This window comes from Macaca mulatta, chromosome 7 (assembly GCF_049350105.2).
Source record: "Macaca mulatta isolate MMU2019108-1 chromosome 7, T2T-MMU8v2.0, whole genome shotgun sequence".
Taxonomy (NCBI): Eukaryota; Metazoa; Chordata; class Mammalia; order Primates; family Cercopithecidae; genus Macaca; species Macaca mulatta.
Genome location: NC_133412.1, coordinates 109,577,699 through 109,601,721, shown reverse-complemented (window position 1 = coordinate 109,601,721; position 24,023 = coordinate 109,577,699). Strand labels below are relative to the sequence as shown.

Below are 24,023 nucleotides of genomic sequence, written 5' to 3'. Positions count from 1 at the left end.
TTGTTTCAGACGGAGTCTCACTCTGTCACCCAGGCTGGAGTGCAGTGGCGCTATCTTGGCTCACTGCAACCTCTGCCTTCCAGGTTCAAGTGATTCTTATGCCTCAGCCTCCTGGGTAGCTGGGATCACAGGTGCATGCAGCCACACCTGGCTAGTTTTTGTATTTTTAGTAGAGATGGGGTTTTGCCATGTTGGCCAGGCCAGTCTTGAACCCCTGACCTCAAGTGATCCACCTACTTTGGCCTCTCAAAGTGCTGGAATTACAGATATGAGCCACTGCGCCTGGCCCAATTTTGATTTTTCAAAAACATGTTCTTATGGTTTGGTGCTTACATTTTAAAGAGTAGAGAGATATGAAACGAGATAGGAGAGTGCTTTTCAGACTAAGTTTGTACCTCTAGATTGGTCTCTTGGAACTGTGGTAAAGGTAGCTACTCAAAGGTTTAATTTAAGATTTTCTAAGTCAAACCAAATGCCACTACTACTAAAATACAGGAACTAAAGAAAAAGAACAGCAATTTGGTAGGATAAAGAATAAAAACTGTAGAGTTAGCAGATTTGAGATCAAGTCCTAGCTCTGTACCAGAAGTAGCTGTGAGATCCTAGGCAAGTCATTTAGCCTCTGTGACTTGCCAGTTTCCTCCTCAATACAACAGGGATAGTAGGGCCACCCAAAAGAGACATGCTATTTGTAGAAATGATTTGTAACCTTCAAGTCCAATCCAGATGCTTGCAGTGGTGATGATGAAGATGATGGTCAAGACATAAACATTATACAAGTCAATTATTAAAGATATTTAAATTTTGACTCTCAATTTTTTTACTACCTACTTGGTTCACAAGAACTATATATATAAGAGTATTGTTCTTATATGGGTTGAGAAAAGAAAAAAGACACCAACAACTAACCCAATTTCATATACTTTTAGAAAACAGCTAACTAAAATGTTATGTGTCTAAAAATGGGATGTTTAGAGTAAAATATTTAGGATCACAATGAAATCACGGATAACAGAGAAGAACACTGAGAAACATTTTGTTTAAAGCCATTTACTTTTATTTTTGGGTCAATACTCATTCGATAGCCTATTTATTTTATAAAAAGCATTAGCAAGGTCTTTTCAGACTCATTTATTATTATTATTGCCATAATCAGCTTGGAGTTTTCAGTGCATAGTGAAGGCTTTGAGGAGATGTTGAGTGTATCTATTTGTTCAGTGATAATAGAGAGGATGGAGCAAGAGAAGAGGTGGGCTGTATGCCCTAGGGTTCCTTTTTGGCACTTGTGTCCTATGCTCAAGGAGAAGGGTGGAGGGAGCTCCCAGGCCAGCTCTGGTGAAGACTGCGGGGGTGCTGAGCTGTCTGAGCACTGGGTGCCAACTCTGATTGGAGAGTATTTATCCTTGTTGAATTTTACTTCAGGCTTTATGATATAAACAACACATACATGTTACAGAAAACTAGTGAATATAGATAAGCAAACAAAGAGAACTTAACAGTCACCCCTAACTCTTCCCCGTCCAGAGGTTTGGAATGCTCGTGAAATGCTAGTTTGTGTTGCACTGTATCCCCACGTGAGTTGTGAGCTCTGTGAGGGAACAGAGTTCATCCTGCTCTGTCAGAATCCCCAAAGAGGCCTATTATGGTGGTCTGCATGGAGGTGTTACTCAACACACGCATTTTAACCAAGGCATCTAGGTTGGCGCTAAAAGTCTTTGTCACCAAATCCTGAGCTCCATCCTTTACAGGGTCTCGAATTGCTTCTCTTTCACTTCCACTTCCCACACTTGGTCATAAAAGTAAGGGAGTTGGGGTTCCAGCGCTACATTAAAAGTGTCTACCTTTAGAACTCAGGATCATCTGAGGGACTGAGTGGAGAGGGATCAAGTGGGATAAGCCTGGCGCAGTCATCAAACTTTACTTGTTGGAGTGGAGCAGTTACCCTAAGTACCTCAGGTTGTTTGCCTTTGCCCCAGGTGCAGATTTCCATGGACTCAGTTCTGGATCCTGGGACAAAGAGGGGATGGTACATAAAAATCAGAAGACACATCTTCACCCAAGCCTCTGAGGCTTTGGTGAGGCAGGCAATATTACTTTGGAAATAACTCGATGGAGAGAATAAATAGAAAGAGGCATTCTTCTCCACTGCACCATAAATCGCTGAGCAGCATTGGCCCATCTGTGCTCTGGGGTATTGGTGGCAGCGCCAGTAGAACATGCAGTGGTGGTGGCCAGCAGAGGGGCAAGTGGCCTGTTGCTATACAGGAGGCAGTGGTTTCCAGAGAGGCACAGACATGGTAGAGCCCTGAAGTGCAGTGGGATCTAGAAGTATTCCAGTTTACAGTAGATGTGGTTGTACCTGTAGGACACAGTGGTAATCAACAGAGCAAAACAAAATCATAAGAGTGGCATCTTTCCCAAGAATTATAACCAAGTACTTGCAAGATACAACCCAAGACATGTGTGTTGCATGTGTGTGTCTGTGTGTGTGCGAAGAAGGGCAAAAACTCTAGAGAGGGCTCCATTGCAGACATCTGACCTGACTTCCTCTTTCCTAAAACCAGTCCTAAAAGGTGTTACTAAAGTAACAAAATGATTGTCCTTTCCAGTCATTTGACTAAACTATTTTTGAACTCACAGCCTTCCTCTGGTGTCCTATAATACTTGAATTGGATTAAGGAATCTCTGACTCTCTCCCTAGAATTTCTGGGTTAATAATAATATTGACCTTGTAGGGTTGTTAAGAGGATTAAACAGTGTAATACTTGTTGAGAGCTCAGCACAGTGCTAGGCACATAGTAAGCACTTTTCAGTATTAACTCTAATATGACTGCTGCCTCAGTTCACCTCCCAGACAGGTCTCATTTTCTGCTTAGTGTGCTCACTAAGCTTAAATTGTGACTCATCATTAATGTCCTTGGACATATTACTTAATTTCTGGGTAATCTGAATTAACCCTACAAATATGGAGCCCACTGTGTGCCAAGCATTGTGCCAAGTACTGCAGACCCATGTATAAACAGCTCGAACATGCCCCTGCCTACAAAGCGTGCAATGTCTAGGAGGCAGGGGAGGCAGCGAAATGAGCAATTTTAATACAGAGCTGCAAGGAAATCAGATGTGCATATGCCCACTCATCCAACTTGTGTTGGACCAATAGTTAATAGACTCATCCAAAAAGTCAGTAAAGTGGAGAGTCATTAAAAATGTTACCTACATGCCTTAAATGTTCTATTTCAATTTAAAGAGAGTAGAGGTTGTTAGGAGATGGGAGCAGGGGAATGTGGAGTGGTTACTCAAGAGTACAGGGCGTTTTTCTGGGGAGATGAACAAGTTTTGAAACTAGACAGAGTTGGTAGTGACACAGCATCATGACTGCACTAAATGCCATTGACCTGTATATTTTCAAATGGTTAATTGTACGTTATATAAATTTCACTTCAATAAAATATAAACGTATATTATTTTGCCAAATTTTTGATGCAAGGCTAAGGACTTTTCCTTAAATATATGTCCAGTAATTGAAGTCCCGGTCATCTTTCTGATATAAACCACATCCATAATATATACATGTTTTATTTCTATTTTAATTTCTTTAAATTGGAGCAAGAACTTAGATACTGACAAATCTATGTCAGAGTAGAATCTGTTTAGATGTTTAATGATTTCTTTCCATTTCCAATTTTATATCCATGAGAGTAACTTTTAGAAGCTTACATTTATGTCTTTGTACATTATAGAAACAACTTTCTGTACTTATATTTTATCAATTTACATAAGATTTCCTCAAATAACATAGCTATAACCATAGTAAAACTATTATAAAATAATTTAGACCAAACACATCTGACTCTTGGTAGGCATACAATGCAATTCAACTGGTGAGAGCAGTAGTAAGATGAGTGTATAGACAGCAGCTTATCAGCTTTGAGCGTTGGGGAGGGCAGGGCTGTAGTCAGTGTGCTTTACAAATGAAATTACATGTATCAAGTAAGCTGGTTAAATAGAGGCCACTTTAAGAGCATTTGTAATACAGTGGATGTCCAGAAGAAGGATGCTTAACCTGGACTGGGGGTTGAGAAACGTCTTTCCAAGGGAAGTGACATAAGTTGAGATCTAAAGGCGTGGAAGGACTTACCCAGAAGAAAAGTCAGAAGAACTGTTTCAAGCACTGGAAACAACCAGAGAGAGAAGAGAGGAGCATTGGAGGAACAGCAAGAAGTATTGCTGGAGTGTGGCGTGCAGAAGGGGATGTGTTGAAGATGAAACTTGGAGAGGATCATGTTAACCATGTTAAGAAGTTTAGACTTCATTTTAGGGACAGTGGAAAGCCATGAAAAATTTTTAAGTAGAGGACTGACAAAATCAGACTTGTGTTTTAGAAAGATCCCCTGGACTGCATTCCAGGGACCAGAATAGAGATGGTGGTAGGGCAGTGGAGGGGTGAAGGGTAGGGAAGTCCAGTGATGGGGCTACCAAGGGAGTGGTGAAATGAGCCTAGTACTATAGGGATAGAGAAGAGTACACATCAGCTCTGAGAGGCAGGTAGGGGGTAGACTGTACGGGGGTTTAGTGACCAAGTGTATTTGGGGGTGAAGGAAAGAAGGAAGACCAGCTTTGGTGATGGTGTCATTTGCTGAAATAGAGAACATGGAACAAGAGTAGCTTTGGAAAGAAGATGAGGTAAACTTAGAATATATTGAATTTGAGGTCTAATGAAGCTGTGGGATGTCCATTAAGTAGCTAGACATGTAACTCTAAAACTGGATCTCAGCGGTTAAAGGGGCCAAAAAGTCATATAAGGTAAGGAATGGAAAGGATGCAATAAGTTTTATCAATGACGAGGTCCCTGGTAACATTGGTGAAAGCAGCTTTAGAAAGCAGGTAGGCACATTAGCCCAATGGTAATGGGTTGGGGAGCATGTGGGCATGAGGAAATGACCATGGGTACTTAATCATTTAGAGAATTTGGGATTTGAAGGGGAGGACGGAGTAGGGAAATTTCCAGAATAGCTGAAACAAGAGTAGGGGATGAAGAACATATTTAAGCATTAGTAAGATGAGTCAGTAGAAAGGTAAAGGCTGCAAACGTAAGGGAGGAAATAATGAGGGGGTTAAACACAGAAACCGACACTTAGTATGGAACGCTGTTGTGAGGGGATAAGTGAGTAAGCCCATGTAAAGCATTATGCTCTGCCGGGCACAGTGGCCCATGTCTGTAATCCCAACACTTTGGGAGGCTGAGACAGGCAGATAGCTTGCGCTCAGGAGTTCAAGACCAGCCTGGGCAACATGACAAAACCCTGTCTCTGCAAAAAACACTAAAATTAGCTGGGCATGGTGGTTCACGCCTGTAGTCACAGCTGCTTGGGAGGCTGAGGCATGGGAATCCCTTGAGCCCAGGAGGTTGAGGCTGCAGTGAGTGCTGACTGTGCCATTGTTCGTTCCTTTCATTCTCTATGCACTGCCCATCCCCCATTTTGTTTCATCTGTGCCCTGATATAGTTACTTTGGCCTGTGCCTTTTTGGCTGCATACCTGTGGTTTTGGATAGTTACCCATGCAATTCTGGATGGACATCTAGGTTTAGAAACTAGTAGAGACTGGTCTAATGACTTGCCTGTCCCCTCTTCCCATATATGGCCTCAGCAAATCCCATTTCTCAAATGTGTACTCTCATTTTCACTGTCATGTTTAGCTGCTCAGCAGAGGTGATGGGCTACTAACCACACCTGAGTCATCTCATGTACTCTTTCAGACTTCAAAGTATCTTAGCTTTCCATTTTTTCAACTAAGCTAGATGGGAGGTTTCTCTTCATTGTGGAAAGAGGCTCTTTTCTCCTCATAGATGTATTCCAATGTTTATCTTTAATTATTAACAAGAATTATTAAATGCTTAGTTCATTGCTTGCACACGGTATTCAAAAAACTGAATTTTCCTTTCCTTAGTTCTGTTTGACACATTTCATTTCCTCATTGCTCACCTCTTAGCCATTTTTCTGCCATACAGGCCCTCCTCCTCATGCCCTCTTTTTTTTTTTTTTTTTTTTTTAGCATTTCGATATGTTTCTTTCCAATTATTTCTATGCTTTGGAAAATATAATTGAAAAATTACTGAATGTTCTTTTTTCACTTGCTATTTTAACATAACTATTTTCCTGTTAAAATTATTAACTATAATTTTGATAACTGCTAGATATACCAGCTATACCAAGCTTCATCTGGCCATTTTCCTATAATCAAACATTTAGGTGCTCATTTGTTTACACATATATTTTTGTTCACATTGTTTATTATTTCCCTACCTGAGGCTTCTAGAAGTGGGATTACAATGGTAAGCATTTTAAGAGAAATACAAAAGCTAGTTTCATATTAAGAACTGATATCACATTAAGAAGTGATACTGCTGTTTTCTCACCAGCAGACTACTAACTTTTCAAGTCCCATTGATATTACAGCAAAAAAGAATGGCTTTACAAATCTCATTCATTTTATAAGTAGCATCATCTTCATTTTAAAAATATAAGTCATCTAATTGTTTACAGTGTTATACACTGTTCAGAGAACTACATAGCTCTGATTCCTTCATTCCAAAAATGTATATTCCAAGGAAGATACACCGATGTGAAGATTCACCAAATGCAGGCAAGAACTATTAAAAGTATCCCATGGATGGACCTCCAAATGAGTTTAGGGTAATTGCACTTAAAATATTAGGACCAAAGTACATTTATTTTATAGATGGAGGAGGGGAGGAGATGAGTGGGGACCAGCTGAGACATCCAGTCTTCACCTGGACATATGGAAAGAACAAATGTGTGATCTGCTCATTCTCTCCGAAGGTCTCTGTTGTTACATATTTCCTCCTCTCTTCCAGAGCATAATAACCAATGACTGCTCTCAGAAAGGTACTGTGACCACCACTTGCTTGGCTCTCCAACCTCCTCCCCCATTTCCCTCTTGATTCCTCTTTGCCATATCACCGTCTGTCCCCTAGCCTTGCCTCAGGTCCCTGAAGAATCCTGCCCTTAATCTGTGGGGGTGGTAGGTGGCACTGGTTTGAAGAGCTTACTGGATCTCCCTCAGTGAGTCAGCCTGGAGTTGTGTTTGAAAACCACAGGCCCTGACTGTGGCTGTCAGACCTCCCAGACACCACCTGCTGCTGCCCGTCATCATCTTCAGGTGCTGGGCTCCCCTGTGGACCTCCTCCTCCCGCCTCTGCTGCAGCGGTCCCATGGGTGCCCGCCCTCTCTGACACCACACGAGAAGCCATCTAGATTCCAGGAACAAAGCCATCTTTATTTGCCTCCTTCCCACTGAAGGTAAAAGCAACATTAATAACCACAACAAATAGTGAGTGCTTACTATTATTCATTTAATTGTTGGCCCTTCCATCCCTGGCCATGATGAGAGATGTGCCATAACTTACTCCTAAAGAGACCTGAGGACACACGTGCACAAACATATTGGGTATATCATCACTGGCATCAAAACTGATTTTCCCTGTCTACCCAGAACAGGCCCAAGGGAGAGGGAAAAGTGGATACCCACCTGTGTCGCCATTTGTGTGCCAAGTCCAGGAACAGTCCATGCAGCCCTGCGGCATCCCACGACGCTGTCACAAAGAAGTTCACCCGAGGCTGAGGTGTTGTCATCAGAATGTTCGTTAAAGTAGGAACGCTGACCTTGTTCTTGGGCAGATACTCTTCCTGTGGAGTATCCAGCCTGTTTGCCTAGTTTCCTTGTTCTTCCGGGGTCTGATCTCTATCTGTTTTACTGTATTGCAGCTACCAAAGTGGTATAAGTAAAATTGAAAGAATTCTAAACAGCTTTTTCCCCCATGTTAGCTGCCTCACGTTAATGTGGTCTTATGGTCTGCAAATAAGTGTTTTGATGATTTGGCGACTGCAGTTATCCATACTAGCTCTCCTATCACTGACTACTGACAGCTAATTATTATCGAATACCCACCCACCCAGGGTGAGTTATAAGTTATACCAGGTGTTTTGCTTAACAATACTAATGCAATGAACTTTACTGTTTACTCTCTCATCTTAAAGTAATCAGCTGGTAAAATAAGATGGATTGCATAGGTACTTGAATTTTTTTTTGTTTGTGAGGCTTTTCCCCTATTCATATTAAATTTAAACTGTTTTTCAAATTTATTTTGCTATTCATATTTCCTGTGCATGAATCATATAATCATGTCCTTTGCCCATTTATCCATTGGGAATATTATTAGTGTTCACATGTATGTTTGAATAACTTTTCATATACTTGGTGCTGATAATTCTATTTTTCATGTATGTTGATTTTTTTTGGTTTTTGTTGTTAGTTATTTCTATTACTTAGAAGTTAAAAACTTATGTAATTATATTTGACCATTTTATTTCATTTCTAATTTCTCCATTTGCTCCAACTGTAAGAAAATTATCACTTTAAATTGAGACTAAAAGCCCTATATATTCTTTTAGGTCTCTATTTCCCACCATCCCTGATATTTTACTCTGACATTCTCTAGGCCTTACAGCCCAGGCCCCATAATTATTCAACACATTATTTTCACAAAGGTTAGATGCTTGTGTTATGACTTCAACTGAGCAGTCACCTTAGAGTCTACTACCTACCCATTTATCCTGTCTTTACAACTATTTGTCATGTCTTCTGTTGTCCAAGGGGCTTACAACATTCACACCCAACTTCAATCATTCACCTACTCATTTACTTATTCACTCACTCACACTTTCATTTATTCATTCATTTACTGTATTTGGCACACAAACTCTAGGATGACCACCAGGGATCCTTGCTTCCTGGTGTGTTCACTCTTGTGTGCAGGCAGGACCTGGGACTTGCTTCTAACCAACAGAATATGGCAAAAGTGGTGGGATGTTCTTCCTGTGATCATGTTACATAATATAAGATGCTGTCTTGCTAGTAGACTCACTCTAGACGCTCTCCTTTTTGGCTTGATGAAGTAAGCAGTCATGTTAAGGAAGCTCTAATGGTGAGGAACCTTGGGCAAACTCCAGCCAGCAGTCAGAAAGAAGTCTGGATCCTTGGTCTTAGAGCAGCATGGAAATGAATTCTGCCAATAACCTGGGTGAGCTTAAAAAGGGGTTTCTTCCTCAGTCAAGTCTCCAGATGAGAACACTGTCCAGGTGTCACCTTGATTACAGTCTTGTGAGACTCTAAGCAGATGGCCCATCTAAGCCATGCCCTTACCTAGAAACTGTAAGATAATAAGCAGTTGTTGTTTTGAGCCACAAAGTATGCAGTAATTTGTTATGCAGAAATAGAAAACAAATACACAGTGCTGTGCTAATGATCATACGCATGATCTCTTAGTGCTTCAAGTAACAGTCTTAAGCCTGATACTAATATTATCTTCATTTACAGATGGAGAAACTGAGGCCCAGAAATTGATCTCCAGAATGCTTTGCTCTTAGCCACTATACTATTATGGCATATTTTATCTTTATGTATTGCATTATTTCATGGATTCAAGTTTATCAATGTCCTTTGACAAGTTTAAAAATCTGTCTGCTCACATGCACACGTATGTTCATTGCGGCACTATTCACAATAGCAAAGACTTGGAATCAACCCAAATGTCCATCAGTGACAGACTGGATTAAGAAAATGTGGCACATATACACCATGGAATACTATGCAGCCATAAAAAAGGATGAGTTTGTGTCCTTTGTAGACATGGATGCAGCTGGAAACCATCATTCTCAGCAAACTATCACAAGAACAGAAAACCAAACACCGCATGTTCTCACTCATAGGTGGGAATGGAACAATGAGATCACTTGGACTCGGGAAGGGGAACATCACACACTGGGGCCTATTATGGGGAGGGGGGAGGGAGGAGGGATTGCATTGGCAGTTATACCTGATGTAAAGGACAAGTTGATGGGTGCTGACGAGTTGATGGGTGCTGACGAGTTGATGGGTGCAGCACACCAACATGGCACGAGTATACATATGTAACAAACCTGCACGTTATGCACATGTACCCTAGAACTTAAAGTATAATAATAATAAAAAAATAAAAATAAAAATCTGTCTGCTAAAGCCTATCAAATGCATTAAGGAAAAATCCCACTTGGCACATCTCCCAAACAAGGTAGATGTTTTTATAGGTTCAACTCTATAAAGACATTTCATGTAACTGTTTTGTGCTGTACTTATACCATACATCTTGTAGAAATAATATTAGATTCATGAATAGGAAATATTTTTATTAAAAGTGATGGGCTGGCTGGGAGTGGTGGCTCATGCCTGCAATCCCAGCACTATGGGAGGCCGAGGAGGGCGGATCACGAAGTCAGGAGTTCGAGACCAGCCTGACCAACATGGTGAAACCCTGTCTCTACTAAAAATACAAAAGATTAGCTGGATGTGGTGGTGCAGACCTGTAATCCCAGCTACTCAGGAGGCTGAGGCGGGAGAATTGCTCAAACCTGGGAGACAGAGGTTGCAGTGAGCCGAGATGTTGCCACTGCTACACTCCAGCCTGGATGACAGAGACAGGCTCCATTTCAAAAAAAAAAAAAAAAAAAAAAAAAAGCGACGGATTATGAACTATTTAGAAGAAAGAATAATCATGACAGACATGAGTCCTAAATGCTTTGAATTTATCTGGAATTAGAACGTTCAGAAAAACATTAGTTAAAATGTGCTGCCGCTTGGATTCTGTCTTTAACTTTGCTGTAAGACTAAAACATTTAATCTGTGTCTTACTGTTAACATTTCTGATCAGGTATAGGGAAAAACATAATATAGAGAGATTTAGAAACACTTTTTTTTTTTTTTTTAACTGCTAAAGTCCTATTTGGTTCATTGTTCTGAGGAGTTAAGGTGGAATTGTGATCCCGGTACCATGTCTTCTAATAAAAGACATTTTTGCTCTGCATTTATCAGATGTTAATTATTCATACTGCATGACTGAGGATTTTGGAGGCAGAGAGAGATTCATCTGCAATATTTGGAACACCAGTGGAGGTCTACATCAACACAGAATTTATACAGCAGCTGGTGCTAGTCAGAGCTAATGATAGAATTTCAGTTTAATAAAAAGACCCCCAACTGAGCATACCATCTTGAAAAAAGTATACTTATCAAACAGCTTTCAATCAGTTCAAGAGAGAAACCTTAATTGGGAAGAGGAAGAATTGCAGAGTAGTTTGTAATCATGCCAATTCCAGATCAATAACTGCATGTCTGTTCTTTGGTAGACATAGCTTTTGCTTTATATTAAGTAATCACTTATATATTCTCTCTATTTGGATAAGGAAACCTTTCCTTTATTTGACAATGTATAATGATATACTCTTTTAATTCACCTCTGTGTCTTTGTAATAAACATGTGAAAAATTTAGACATGTGATGGTAAAGGTCAATATAATTATTTGTTTTTAAAATAAATTTTGTATCTAACAGGAAAACGGTGCTTATGAAATTTTTATATTTTCAAAAATTGTTTTGTTGAAATAAAATGTTATGAGTAAAGTTAAATGATGGTGGTTTAACTATAAGAAGAGTATACTGAACACTGATAATCTGATTTGTATGAAATTACTTCGGGGAAGGCTGTGTAATCTAATAAGAAACAAAAAGAAGACAGTTTACTTTTTGCAGGAAGGATTTGGAACACTAAAGAAGAATATGATTCAGTCATTAAGTCTTAGTTTTCTTTTGTTAAAAGGAGATAGTCATTCAAACTGGTGGCTTTCAACCTGTTTATAGGCTACTAGTCTCAGTGGTGCCTTACAGGGCAGTATGGGGCAGGCAGGGCAGGTGCAGAGGGCAGTGAGGGGAGGTATGGCCCAATAGGGAGGTCGAGGCAAAGCCTGCAGGTGAGGGCTCTGCAGTTCCCTTTCTCATGTCAACTAGGGCATATCTTTTCTTTCTGCCTGCCTGCCTTTTTCCCCCTTCCTTCCTTCCCTCCCTCCAAACTGTATCTATTTACATAGACATACATTTTTGAATGGAAATATTGGGCTTCTATATAAAATTTCTTTTTGCAAAATAGGGTTTCCCTGCTAAAATACAGTTTGAAAAATCACTGGACTAGACAATTCTAAGTTTTTTTTCCTTCTATGTTTCAATTACTGTTAGGATTTCAAGATCCAGGAACAACATAGCAAGGGAGATTGAAAATCTTTTAGGACACACAACAAACACCTATCTTGCATAAATGGTAGTTCAGCTAAGAGGCAAAGCTATGGGTGAAATGGCATCTTACAATGCTTTCAGATATACGGGACTGTCTAAGTCCATTTGTGTTGCTTTAAAGGATAACTAAGGCTGGGTAATGTATGAAGAAAAGAGGTTTATTTGATTCATGGTTCTGCAGGCTGTACAAGATGCATGACACCAGCATCTGTATCTGGTGAGCATGGCAGAAGAAGAAAAGGAGCCAGCACATACAGACCACATGTCAAGAGAGAAGAAACAAGAGAGACGGGAAGGTGCCAGGCTCTTTTTAACAACTAGCTCTCAGGGCAACTCCCACGGGATCTAAGAGTGGGAACTCGCTGTTTACTGTGAGGATGGTACCAAGCCATTCATGAGGGATTCAATTCCATGATCCAAACACCTCACACCAGGCCCCACCTCCAACACTGGAAATCAACTTTCAAAATGAGATTTGGTGGGACTAAACAAATCTTAATAGAAACTATGATTAATAGGTTAAGTTTTGTGGGGTTTTTTTTTTTTGAGTAATTATGTAGAGCAGGGCCATGTTCACTTAGGCACTTAATCTACTCAGTGATGTTTGGGCAAAGGAAGACTATGACCTAATTTTAAAAATAAAAGCCTTTTGCATTTAGAGAATCATATGCTGTTAGAGCTGGTAGGATATTTGAAATCATTTTTCTCATTTTATGTATTTATTTATTCATTAAATTGATAAATTTTTATTGAGTTTGAATATGTGCCAGCCATCATGTTAGGTGTTAGGGATACAGTATATTGTCCCTATCTGTATAGAGATTACGCTTTAGTGGAGGAGATAGGCAATTAAACAATCATACACACAAGCATATAATTACAAATTTGTATAAGTTCTATTAAACAAAAGAAAAGGGTTCCCTGAGATCCTGTGTTGGAGTATACATGAGAACGCTGGGCTGTAGAGAGCAAAAGTGACTTGCCTCAAGTCACTGAGTGTGTGCTGTAGGGCTGGCACTAGACTTGGTCACATGTTCTCTCTGTCTCATTAGCTTAGCTGTGAAGTTTAGGTCCATAGTAAGGGTTAGATAGAAATCAGAAAGCCATGAACTCCCCTCTGGCTTGTGCACTACTTTGGAACCTTGGGAAGCCTGTGAGACACCTTGGAAGATGCCCAATGATCTGCACTAAGAATGGAAACTTCGAACTTTTGAAAATGGTTTTCTTCATTGGTTAAGGTCCCCGTGCTTACGATGTGGTTGACTAGAGGCTGAAAATTGCCTGCAGGGATAGCAATGTCCATGATTAAAGAAGAGCAATTCCTTAGTAGCTACAGCAAGACTATTATTTATTTAAAACTTTCAGGCTGCAACCAGGTTCAACAGCTTTCTCAAATCCATGTTGCTGTGAAACAAGTGGCTTGTTCCTTTTACAAACTTTTGCCCAGATAAGTTTGCCAGACCTATCAATTGGAAGAAAACCTAAGTTAAACCATCATTATTAAAATTATTAGCTAAGAACCACTATGATGAAGCCATTCTCCTATTTGAAGACAGCCAACTGGCATAGCTTTCAGCCCATGTGGCTAATGAGGAGTGTGAGGTTATTTTCTCTGACAAGAATCTGAAGAGTAGAGACAGAGTGAGTCTGGTTGATTGCAGAGCCATAAACTTTGGAGATCCAAAAAATACACAGCCAAACTGGTATCCTTTCATGAGCATTGAGAAGCTTTGCCTGCCTACATGGATGCCATCTACCTCTGGGAGGCACCTGCCATCAGATAGTTAAGAACAATTTAAGTCCTTCCTAGTGTTTGCTGGGATAAGCGATTGACCTTCCTCAGTCTAAAGCCTAAATCATAGTCAAGTGAGCACTGCATTAATGAATAGATGGGATTATAGCACACATGCTGGGGCCTTTTTTGTGCAAACTATCTTTTTTCTTTTTCCTTTTGGCAAACCTCCTCCCTCCCCGTCTCCTTTCCTGCTGCCCCACCCCTGCCACAATCCATGCTACAAAACTAGCATGTATCTTCAAGTATTTTAAAAATCTATGCTCACATAATCCCATCTAAGCATATATATGTACAAAAAAATCTATATACATTCCCACACATAGAATTTTGGGGCCATTTTTTTGGAAAGCAGGGTTATATCATACACTCTTTTCCCAGATTTTTCATTTTCACAAGGAAATATAGTTCTACTTCATTTATTGTATGGATGTATTATGATTTACTTTGCTTCTAGTTTTCTACTACATTGAATAATGCTCAGATTAACTCTCTTGCACATGTGTCCCTGTGTACTGGAACTTTCATTTTTATAAGATAGATTTTCTTAAGTGTAAATTCTGAGTCAAAGAGATGTGGATATTTAATTTTAATAAACATTGCCCATAGCGAGGGATAGTGGCACATGCCTGTAATCCCAGCTACTCCAGAGGCTGAGGAGGGAGGATCACTTGAGCCCAGGAGGTCAAGGCTGTAGTAAGCAATGATTGTACCACTGTACTCCAGCCCAGGCAATAGAGTGAGACCCTAATGTCTAAACAAATTAACAATAATAACAAAATAAATGTTGCCCAATTGTTTTCCAAAAAGGATTGTAACAATTCTTATTTCCACCAGCAATGAGAACACCATTTTCCTCCAGCAGCCATACCAAAATGGATATTATCAAACTTATATTTTTACCAGACTGATGAGTTTAAACTTCATTGTTACTTTATTTTCCATCTTCCTAATTACTAGCAAGTTTAGACACCTTTTCCCAAGTTCGTAGGCCACCTGGCTTTGCTCTATTGTGAGTTGTTTTCTTTTTATTTTGGGTTGTATGTTGGAAGAGCTCATATATTAATATTGTATTTTCCATCTGTGTTAAAATATATTTTTAATTTATCACTTGTCTGATTTTTATTACTATGTGAAACAGACATATTTTAACATATCTAAATCTGTGAGGGGTGTCCAATCTTTTGACTTCCCTGGGCCACATTGGAAGAATAATTGTCATGGGCCACACAGAAAATACACTAATGCTAATGATAGCTGATGAGCTTAAAACACACACACACACACACACACACACACACACACACACACACACAATCTCATAATGTTGTAGGAAAGTTTATGAATTTGTGTTGTGCCAAATTCAAAGCTGTCCTGAGCTGCATGTGGCCCACAGGGTGCAGGTGGGACAAGCCTGCTTCTTTTACTTTTTTTTTTTTTTTTTTTTTTTTTAAACAACTTCTAGGTTTACTGTTTTACTTATGGAGACTTGCCCATATATGTACATTCTCGAAAAACTTCTCTTATTTTTAGGTCTAAGTTTTTAATCCATCTGAAATTATTTTTGTATATGAGTTCAACTTTAGTTTTCTATACTATTTTAAAACAATCACCTTTCCTACTGAATTTAACTATCATTTTCATCATGTATTAAATCTTCATATATATTAGGATCTATTTCTGGGTTCTATGTCCTGTTCCACTGATTTGTTTATTCCTCTGCAAGTACCTGATTTGTTTTTAGAGCCTTTATAATATCTTCTGATATTTGGTAAAGCATGTCCTTCCTAATTATTCTTCTTTTTCTTTTATTTAAAATGATATTTTCAGGCATTTGTTCATTTAAGTAAACGTTAGGGTCAATGAATGTGAGCAGAAGTTATGTGTGTTTCTCCTGGTCAGAAGCTTTAGCAGCAGTATGTGATTTGCTTCCCTCTCTTTTCTTATCTTAGTGATGACAGAAGTACTTGTTGGGATAAAACTTTCAGCTTGGGTTTTTGAGTGACAAAGATGAGCAGAGCCACCCTGATTACCTATGTTGGACACACAGAACGAACAAGAAATAAACTTTAGTTGTGTTAAGTCACAGAGATTCTGAGTGATTTGTTACTGCAGTATCACCTAGCTCATTCTGAGATGAGAATGCTGTGAGACTTATGTAAGATGACATACATAAAAACATATCCAAAGTCACAAATCAACTTACATATCAATAAATACCGGCCAATATAATTAAAATTATGAGCAAATAACAACAATAATAAAGCTACCCTTGTGTCTGGAGACAGGACAGGACTTTCCTGCCGTGTGGTTTAATTTCAGGTGGTTAAGAAGATACATGTACCAAAAGAAGTATCTGCCCTGCCTGCTCAACATTGCTCTATACTGTAGTTAAGAGTTTAATTCCTGCTAAATGCGAGCCACTTCACCTTGCTAAAATGAAAGTCCATGAATATAAGGAAGGAAACTTAAAACATATTTGAAGATAATGATTTATATTAGGAATTGCAAACTAGTAGCCTGTGGGCCAAATCTGGACCATACATGTTTTATTTTGACGGCAGTATTTTAAAAATCGGAGAAGCGCGCACACACACACACACACATTCACACTCACACACACACTCTCTCACACACACACTTACTTCTGGCTTCTCTTGAAAAAACTCTAAGATCTTACAACCCTAAAATCACATTTCTGCATGACCAAAATCTCTGGAGCCAAGTAACTGCATTGTCTAGTTCACCAGAGTTTCCCTACCCCGCACCCTGTACCCCTTGCTTTTTTTTTTTTTTTTTTTTTTTTTGAGATGGAATCTTGCTCTTCCACCAGGCTAGAGTGCAGTGGCATGATCTCAGGTCACTGCAACCTCCACCCCCCAGGTTCAAGCGATCCTCCTGCTTCAGCCTTCTGAGTAGCTGGGACTACAGGCACGAGTCACCAGCCTGGCTAATTTTTTGTATTTTTAGTATAGATGGGGTTTCACCATGTTGGCCAGTATGGTCTCGATCTCTCGACCTCGTGATCCACCCGCCTTGGCCTCCCAAAGTGTTGGGATTATAGGTGTGAGCCACCACACCCGGCCCTACCCTTTACTGTCTTACACCCACGTAGTTCACCTCACCTGTTTGCATTTCCTATTGGTTCAGAGTTGCATAGGAATAGGTGACCCCTGGGGATGAGTTTGAGTCCTTTGTAGGGACTTGGATGCAGCTGGAATCCATCATTCTTAGCAAACTATCACAAGAACAGAAAACCAAACACCGCATGTTCTCACTCATAGGTGGGAACTGAACAATGAGATCACTCGGACTCAGGAAGGGGAACATCACACACCGGGGCCTATCATGGGGAGGGGGGAGGGGGGAGGGATTGCATTGGGAGTTATACGTGATGTAAATGACGAGTTGATGGGGGCAGCACAGCAACATGGCACAAGTATACATATGTAACAAACCTGCACGTTATGCACATGTACCCTACAACTTAAAGTATAATAATAATAAATAAATTAAAAAAAAAAGCCTGACAAGGATAATAAACACCCCTAATTACCAAGAAAAAAAAAAATTTGATTACAGTGCTCCCCCCTTATCTATGGGGAATAGGTTCTAAAACCTCCAGCGGATGCTTGAAACCACAGATAGCACTAAGCCCTACATATACTATGCTTTTTCTGTCTGATAACCCAGTTGACTAAGTGACTAACAGGCAGGTAGCTTATACAATGTGGATAGCGTGTAAAAGGGATGATTCATGTCCCAAGCAGGAAAATACAAGATTTCATCATATCACCCAGAATGGCTCACAACTTAAAACTTATAAATTATTTATTTCTGGAATTTTCCATTTAATATTTTTGGACCATGGTTGATTATGGGTAACTGAAACTGCAAAAAGCTAAGCCCAGAATAAGGGAGGACTATTGCGTTTCTTCAGCAGTTGGGTATAGTGAGCTCTAGGTATAAAGAAGACAAAATGCTACAATGGAGGGAAAAGTAGGGTACTGATAACTAAGCCATTTGGTATTGTTTTGATAGAACCAGTCAGTGGAGGAAGAGACATTTCTCTTCCTGCAGAAAAGAATAAAAATAGGTCTTTGATACCTCAGCAGCAATTTTCATCATCAAATCAATTACAGACCACACAGGCTAATTAATTCTCTTGGCCCCCTCATAGGGTGAGAATCCCAGAAATACCATTAGTCAGAAATGAACTTAGGAAAACAGTTGCAAAATATCTTGTTGCCTAGGAAGAATCTTAATACAACAAGCTACTGAATTGCTTTTTAAAGTTGCACACTGACCCTCCCTCATTTTGTTCATTTAGGAAGAAGGATAACAAAAAAGGGATTGGACCGAAAGGTCTAGAATCTAGATTGTTCAATGTATAATTTCTTATGCAATTGCTTGAGCATTATCTAAAACCTTTCACATTCATATCCCTTGAAATCCCGCTTATGTTAATCACATTCATCATCTGGCTCCATTTTCATTAAAAGAAAAAACATCTTCATGCCACTCCCACCTTAGGGTCTGCTAACTGACCCAGTTTTCAAAGGCAGAGTTTCCCAGTACAAATATGCCTCTTGTTTTATGTTCAACCAATGAAACAAAAACAGCCTTTACAGTTTGATGTAATCTTCCTGCAGATTTCCATGGTACCTATCACAATTTTATTAATATCCTAAATTAATGTAACGCATTGGAAACCGAAGGTGAGTGTCAGATAGTGTGCCAAGGTAATGATTGTGTCTTCTGAATTATCTGGCACTGACAGTGGGTTTGAGAGTGGGGCATCCTAGGATCTTCAATGAGATACGTCTTTCTGTTTCATATTTTAAAGGTCATGAGGAGTTGGCTGAGAAAGAAAGGGACATGAAGTATCTGGTTTTAAAGCACCCAAAACTCAGATTTATCTCATCAATAAAATATCACTTCAGCTCTGTTTCTTTGTTGGACTGGAAAGAGGCAGACATTTAAAAAGGCCTGGAGTAAACTTATAGACTGAAAAGAGACCTCAGATCAGAAATGAGAACTTTTCCAATGACATTTTTCAAACACAGACTTTTTAAAAAAATCCCCTTAGAAAATTGCATTATTACTGGTAAATTATTAAAATAACTTTTTCTTTTTCAAACAAAATACAGATTGTTTTATAGATCTGTCATATAACTTCAAATGGAATAAATAGGATAGATAAGTGAACATTTTATTTTCATTCTAGTTATAGTGGAGGCATTTTTTTTTATTCTGGGTTAGCAGTTTCCTTTAAAAATACTCTGGAAACCCTTTATAAATGTAAGGAATGTGTATAGTATGTAAATTCAAAGTGTGCTGTCCTCATTTACCCAGTGGAATTCAAAATAAGCCTCAACTTGTGAACATATTAAAGCAGATTGAAATGGATATTAGCAGGATTTGTAAGGAGAAGCACTCCAGTCAGTCAAACATGCTATGCACGAGAACTTTGATAACGTTGTTTTACTGATAATTACCTGCCGGCTGTCACCTCAAAGTGGGATTTCATGCAGGTTCCAGTATTTAAATATTACGTTCACAGCCAAGCTTGCAAAGACACTTACACCAATCTGGCCATGTCCATTTTATTTCACAATTATCTCTGTCTTTCTTCATGAAAAGCAATGCACTTAACTCCCTTTTAATTGTGTTTGAACTGTGTAGGCAAGAGATCTTCAATATCATGCTCTCTCTTCCCTGCTCCAGAGCAGGTTCTGCACTCTCTCCCTCTCAGATGTCAGCAGACATCAGAATTACTGGAAAGCAGCGCTTTCTAACTTGCATGAATATTCATCTGACCTCAGAAACTAGTCGCTGGGCAAAGTAAACACCCGACACATTAACTAAAGGTGGTTTACGGAAGGACCAACTTATGTAGTCCTCCTGGGCTGCTAATGCCTGCTGGTCTTCCAGCCCTACAGAGAACTTCCTTTTCTCTGCCACCATCACCGTGCACCGCCCCAACAACACTTTTTTTTTTTTTCTCATACTGAACTCCTAATTAAATTTAACAGTTTCAAGAGTTTAAACTGTATACCTTTTTAATTGTGTCCTACTTTGTATTGGCTGATGCACAAGTCTGAAAATGGATATTACAGCTTTTTATGATATAATATCATCCTAATTGGTGCTTCATAGGCCGTGACTGAATTCTTTTCAATTAAGCTCTAACATACAGTAACTGTTTCTCTCTGCAAATGCTGGAAAGCCATTCACAAGAGAGGACTGGTACTGCACAATTCCAAAGCACCTTAATGTGTCAAAAATGTTTTGTGAAAAAAGCTACACTGTAAATGCAATCACCTACATTGGTGTTCCCATTGTTAACTGGGAGTGAAAGTATTGCTAATTGTCCTGCGTTTTAGCTGGGTTTTTAAAGCATTATGTAGTAAGTACACCGGAGGGTCAATTTGTGAAGTGAAATACTTAGCATGCAAAGCGTAATACAAGATGCTGTGTAATACTTGACCTCTCAGCATAATAAATGTAGCAGTGAAACGCTGTGCATTCAGTATTCACTGAATAGAGCCTTCGCAGTGGAACAAAACCAGAAAATGTTCTCTTCATTCCTTTTTTTTTTCACTAAGCGAAAATTATTCTTTATAATGGCCATTGCAGCAATTAGCTGGCATTTGGTAGAATAAATGTGCAGAAATAGCAATTTCTTATTTTAAATGAGATTTTGTATGGAGCCTGCAAATTACTTGAGGTATATGAATAATTGTGCCTTAGCTTTATGCTACAGAATAGGGTGTGGGTGGGTATAAAGATTTCCTATTTGCAGTTAAATGTTTAGACATTTTATTATTTTAATTTCACTCACAGTCTGCCTGGATTGACCTGCTTTTCCATTGATCATTTCATGTGTGCCTGGAAGCAAGTGTGCAGATGGCGGGAGACTCCCAATTAGTGCACCATGTTTTTTATGAATGTGACATGTAAGTGCAATCAGGTCTCCTTTGGAGGCAACAGCAGTGTTTAGAGTTTGGGATCCTAAATCAATACAATTTAATAATCTGCATGGAGTGAATACTTATCAATATTCTCTGTGGTCAATTGGAAACTTCATTAAATTTTTATCAAAAGTTTTTCGCCTTATTGAAATGCAGTCTTCCAGGCATTCATGATCCATCTAATTAGCCTTAAGTAGGGTATTTTTTTCTCTCTCAAAGTGATTCAGTTAATTATGTCCATATATTCATAATTACAAGGTAGATGAGTTGGGTAAAACTGAAATTATGAAATCTGCAGAGAGATTCTATGAGGCTTAGAATGTGGAATAAAAAAAAGGGGTGAGTAAAAAATTTAGAGCAAAGAAATACTTTTTAAAAAATCCCCCTCAGCCCACCCTACTCTAATAGCCTTCTTACAAGGTTTTGTGTATTTAATTTTTCATTTATCATTTATAATCCAACAACTTCTGAAAATTGATTTTAGATAAGCACATAGTAAATAAGAATTTAAAAGGCAAACCTACAAATACCAGGAACATTTGACTACCGCCTTGAAAGTTATTTTTAATTTAAAATAATTTAAAGATGAACTATTCAAACAGTTTTTTAAAAGTCCCTTTTGCCCACTGGCTACCACTAGTCCCTAGTTCTACCAGTCCGCAGTTCTCCTACAAGATGTAATCACTTCAGTCAGTTTCTTGTGTTTTTTGTTTCTACATATTCAAATTCTTTCTTCTTATTCCAGTCCCTCACACATTCTACTTACATATTCTAATTTCACATATTCTGCATCATATCTTAAATTTCAAGAATTTAAAAAAATTCCCTAGGCAACTTTTCTAGCCCAAGAATTATTTTTATCTCTAAACTTACATTTTTAGTTTTTTTTCACAAAATTAATTTGTCTATCTTAATTTTCATTTTACTTAAAAGCTAAGCATATACAACTTTTTACTCAGACTACTTTTCTTTCTACAATTGAGTGGTGCCAAAAATTCCTCTGCCAAATGATATAATGAAGTCACCGATTATCAAATGATGAAACTCATCTGTTAAATACAACCTGTGTTTCTACAAAATTGGAAATAACCCCAATTAGTCACTGTTAATTTAATCTGGGTAAAGTGAGGTTCTCACATAGTAAGCAGACACCAATCCTTCATTGCTCAATAAGCAAGGCTTATCAACTGGACTTCACATCAGGCCTCAGGGAGGGTGCTGGGCCATTATATTACTGTATTTGCCTAATGATCATGCTCAAAATCTTCAGAAAATTGCATAGCCACTGGCCAGAAAGAATTGTATATGATTTCTGTCCCCCTTTAATGCCTCAAGATTTTTTTCCAATGGGGCAAACACCAAGTCACAATCAATCATATTTTTAACATTTGAAGTGATTTATAGTAGACTCAGGTAGTTGACTACAAGAATAAATTTAATTTTTAAAATTATATATGTGAAATTAGAGAACATGAGATATAACATTTTTCTTTCTAATTATTCCTTTCTGAAATGTTCCTCATGAAACTTTCCAAAGGAGAAGAATGTAGAGGACTAAGAGCAAAATTTCCTCCACATATTTGTGAGGTATAGGTAAGTGCAATATAGATAACTGTATGGGTAAAGATATTGGTACGTTAAAACACAGAAAGAAATGTTAACTGTGTTTTCATATTGCTGCTGTTAAGAAAAAATGCCTTGGATAATTCTTTTTTTTTTTCTTTTTCTTTGAGACAGGGTCTCACCCTGTGGCCCAGGCTGGAGTACAGTGGCATGATCATGGCTCACTGCAGCCTTGACATTCTGGTCTCAAGAGATCCTCCCACTTCAGCCTCATGGCATGCACACACCTTTAGAGTGGCTGGGACTAGAGGCATGTGCACGCCCGGTAGTATTTGTATTTTTTGTAGAGACAGGGTTTCACCATCTTGGCCAGGCTGGTATCAAACTCCTGGGCTCAAGAGATGTATCCACGATGGCCTCCCAAAGCTCTGGGATTACAAGTGTGAGCCATATAACTCTTTTCAAGATACTTCAGGTCATTTTGGTCACCTAATAGCTCTTTAACATATCCTGAGAGGTAAGCAGGTGATTTTAAGGATAGTTCATTTTAAAAAGGGATGGTACAAGTAGTGAAAATTGGTTGTACATTAAGCTATTATTCTCAGTATCATTGAAAGTTTTACATTGTTGCTATAAAATTGGATGACAGTATTCTCACCTGGAACATTTACTTGGGTATAACCTTTCTTTTTCAAAAGTTGAGCAGAATACCTATATAGGGGGTGCTTCCTGCTTTGAGTGTCTACTTCAAAAAAGAACCTTACTTTTTCTGTACCAAGGAAACTCTAGGAAAGGGCTTTATTGCAGTTTACCCAAATTGAATGACTCACCATTTTCCCTGTTGCTTCTTGCTCTCCTCATCCTGCCTTCCCTTAGGAGGGATCTCCACTCCGGGAGTCTTCTCTTCATTCCCACCCATGGTTGTCCAGTTTCTTCTCTCTTTCAACACCTAGGTCAAATGTTCTCTCCCCCATTAAGCTCTCTCTACTGTCCTAGTTGGAAGGAATTCCTCTCCTAAACCAGAAGAGCAATTTACCTTTCTTCCTCTTGTATTTATGTACACTTGATAACTCCCCTGCTTGACTACTGGCTTCCTGAGAGTAGGATTCAAGTCTGCACAAATTCCAGTGCCTTATACTTTGTGAGTGTATACAAAATACTTCTTGAATGAATAAATTGGTAAAATTTAATGGGATCCATTATCACATATGGTGAAAAGCTCCAAACAACCAAGGAAATACAAACATGCCAGGAATGACTTTATCCAGTCTCTAGAATACAGCATTGAGCTTTTCTAATATTCTCATAAGTTTTCAGATAGCAGGCAATTTCCGGTGCTTTGGATTTATCTGGACCAAAGACAAACTCAGCTGGAACCTTTTGATACAGAGCTGCTGTGCAAGCAATTCAAAACATAGATTAACAGTTATTTTCAACCAGCCCTCAATCATGAATGTCACAGAGATGGACCTCTGTGACCTTGAACAAGCTATATATCTTGCTAAGCCTTAG

General features: G+C 38.9%; 2 long non-coding RNA genes and 1 other non-coding gene across 11 annotated transcripts in view; 1 reads left to right on the top strand and 2 right to left on the bottom strand.

Annotated features, from left to right (window-relative positions):
* Positions 1 to 11,452, top strand: part of LOC106999400 (uncharacterized) — a 40,439-nt gene extending 28,987 nt beyond the window's left edge. For 2 of the 9 annotated variants that reach the window (XR_013396229.1, XR_013396231.1), the window contains exons 4-8: positions 6,877 to 6,907; positions 7,120 to 7,321; positions 7,515 to 7,670; positions 8,978 to 9,102; positions 9,399 to 11,452. This is a non-coding gene — a transcript (uncharacterized LOC106999400). Of the gene's footprint in view, positions 1 to 6,614; positions 6,695 to 6,876; positions 6,908 to 6,996; positions 7,322 to 7,514; positions 7,671 to 8,977; positions 9,103 to 9,398 lie in introns of those variants that run through there. The other 7 variants (XR_013396233.1, XR_013396235.1, XR_013396234.1 and 4 more) reach the window with 6 other exon arrangements.
* LOC144330242 (uncharacterized) lies at positions 1,035 to 2,359 on the bottom strand. Its single transcript, XR_013396243.1, has 2 exons — positions 1,952 to 2,359; positions 1,035 to 1,849 (listed from the first exon to the last, which is right to left on the bottom strand). It is a non-coding gene; the product is annotated as an uncharacterized LOC144330242 (long non-coding RNA).
* LOC106999401 (uncharacterized) overlaps positions 8,384 to 24,023 on the bottom strand; it is a 151,286-nt gene continuing 135,646 nt past the window's right edge. The window contains exon 5 of the long non-coding RNA XR_003731560.2: positions 8,384 to 9,231. This is a non-coding gene — a long non-coding RNA (uncharacterized LOC106999401). The remainder of the gene's footprint in view (positions 9,232 to 24,023) is intronic.